This window comes from Rhea americana, unplaced genomic scaffold (assembly GCF_003343005.1).
Source record: "Rhea americana isolate MKP2758 unplaced genomic scaffold, rheAme1 scaffold_222, whole genome shotgun sequence".
Classification (NCBI taxonomy): domain Eukaryota; kingdom Metazoa; phylum Chordata; class Aves; order Rheiformes; family Rheidae; genus Rhea; species Rhea americana.
The window spans coordinates 129,636-132,833 of NW_028186337.1; positions in this window are offsets into that span (position 1 = coordinate 129,636).

Consider the following 3,198-nt stretch of genomic DNA (forward strand, 5'->3'; position numbering starts at 1 on the left):
GCACTTCTGTGACTGCTAGGTGAAAGGCAATGTTCTTAAAGTTATTATCGCTCCATGAGCTAAAGCAGCTCCTACACGTTTTACCCCTTCTGCTGAGTAGCATCAAGCTTCTTTATTAACGTCCTTAGACTTCAAATCCACTATGAAGAACTTTTTATTGCATAATACAAAGAAATCTTGGGGCACATGTGTAATGGATTTAAGTGGAATTCTCCATTTAAACCAATGGAAAACTCTGTCCAGAAACTGACCATCCTTTAGGCTCATATAATCCTTTAGCAGGTGTGTAACACACCGATCTGTGAAGAAATGGAAAAATACTGAAGCTATCATTCTGGAATTTTGAAAGAACTGATTCTGCATCCCAGACTGCAGGAAGCCATTCCAGTATGTCCCCTTACTCTTTGCAGTTACCTTTACAGAAAGCACTGAAAATGTCTGCTTAAGATATATTTTGCATCCTAATGTCTGTACAAATTAAAACTGAACCACAAATTGGAAAAGTATTAGTATACACAGTATTAAAAGGTACTCTTTGGTAGAAAGTATATTTAAATATTATAGATGGACTTTGCTTTGGGTTTTTAAGCAATGTTTTCCTGAATCTTAAGAAATGTCACAAAACAAAAAACATTTTTTAAGAAGTGCCCCCACAATGGCAGGAATCAATGTCTGTTACAAGTCTGGCTAGAGGAAACATTAGACTGTTTCTTCAATTAATAAATGTTTTTTTTTAAAATTCTCACTGCATTTGTTTTTTTCCTGGGTATTTTATAGAGAAATCAGGGAAAATGATTAACATTACTAACTTACTACAGAAAACAGCTACACTTGTTTAGAGGGAAAAAAGTAGCTGTTTTGTATGTTATTATTAGACTTTAAAATCTAGATAAATTCCACTAGTGAATTACAGAAAATTTTACTCATATAGTTTAACCTAAGTAGCCAGAAGCCTACATGTAAAAGTACTCATTATCTTAAGATGCAAACATATTTGGGGAAAATTAAAAATTTGATTGAAAAACATATTTTTAAATCTGTACATATTGAATCATATCATGGCAGCCACTTCCATGCAGACTTCGCCAAGGAAATTCTATGAACAGATATAGGAAAGTTGGCTAAATATTCAAAAAATCTAACAACATTCACCCTTCCTCATATGACGAAGTTGCAATGCCATTGACTTCATAAGACCGTAAGTAAGGTTAGCGACGTTTTACTTTGCATAAATTTATATTACATCAGCATTTAGGAATGCCAATCAAAAACTATGCTTTGCCTTGTACGTGTGTATGGAACACACTTTGCCCTAAATACCTTAAAAATTGTGAGAGGGAAAATAGAAGACTAAAAAATAGGAATGAATTAAGGTTATAAGACATGTTAACACATACCCTCTGATGACCTCAATAATTAGACAAGAGAAAACCACTGGCTTTTCCTTGCTAGCATGTATTTGGAAACGTGCTACCCTAACTCCTATTTTCAGGCACCGGCAATCAAAAAGTCATTGCAGCTTTTTGTTCCAAATTAACTGTGATCGTCTTGTCAAAACACGGTTCAAAGAATCACAGAAAAAGAACAGCAGCAGCTACTTCAAGGAGAAAACCCTGGAATGCAGTCTGAACCTATTAGAAGAATAAAGGTTAACTTCCCACAAATAGCTCATTAGAATTTCACACTGAATTTCAATAGTAAAACATGTACACACGCAACAAATATTCCGTGAAACAAGCATTTCTCATCCTCAGTGTTTCCACAATAATGTGGTTCAAGAATTTCTGTGTACTGATACTACAGATAAAAGGATCTCAGCTGTGCACTGTTTCAGTGGGACAAAAATCTCTGAGTACTTAAAACTCAGCTTCTGATGAAACATCAAGCTCTGTGCATTTAAGCTTTTACTTAATTTGAAGCCCCACTGGAAGTAAAAGTTATTCGGAGGAAGGAGGTTTCAAAAGCCCACATCTGTATAGTCTGGTACAGAACCAGGGTCACTACTGTTATCTGACAAGCTTTAAACAGCCCATGCGGAACAAATACTTGGGAGTGATAATCAAACTCAAAAAATGTCACTAAAATACTTGTAAGGAAAGTCAAGCAAAGAAACCCACGATTTTCTGAATAGTCATTGAGTTTGAGAAGTCCAGATCGGAGCAGACTATTCAATTTTCACATTGCCTTCAGAAAGTATTATCAATGTCTAAATTTCTTCCTACTGCCAAAAAGATGAGGTCAAAAAGCTTTGACAGATAACTGACAATCCAAATGTTATAGAAATCCAATGCAGTATCCAAATGTTATAGAAAAAGAATGTAGTCTGCTATCACCAGTGCAGTAAATTAAAATCTCAGCTTTCAGCCTAACCGTGCACACAAACACCACCCCCCTAGGAAAAAAGAACCAGAACATTATGCACAATACCTGTGTTTGCCCTACTAATTATCATACATTGATTCCACCACAGTCAAACAGACCAATGAAACATTTAACTCACACGAGCACAACCGAGTCTAAGAGGATGGGGGTTTTAGAGGTGAACACAATGGACTATTTTACAATGTATTAACAAGCTACTCACTCTCCTAAAGCCTTTTCTAGGACTTCACTTTCAATTCTTGGTAATTTTTGGTAATATGATCATAGTTTTTTTAACTTCTGTTGAATTGCTCTTCTTTACGTGAGCTTATTATCATTTGATCATTCACTGTGTGCTAATCCACTATTTACTTATATCTATCATCATTTGCAGTAGAAGGTGAATTACAATGCTGCAGGAAAGAAACAAAACTGGGAGAAATACATGTAGACACGTTATATAATTATGTACATCATATATAAACTGCAATGCCATGTCCCATAAAATCAAATTATATGCCTGTAGTGCACAAACACATTGGTACTGTTCTTACACATTAATCTGGTACTTCCACTTTTGTATTGTCTTTCCTGTTCCACATAAGGTTTAGAAGGCTATTTTTTCACTAAGCCAAGTTTTGCATGTTACATAATAGCACGATTTACTTGTATCACATTCCCCTTTCAGGATAAAAATAATGTTAATTAAAAAAAAAAAAAATCACACTACTACTCACAATGCCAAAAGTTTAAGCTAATGAATTAATATAAGATGGCACATCAATTAATTAATTAAGGATTGTATTACTTGCCTAAACTCCTCACTTAACGATGAGT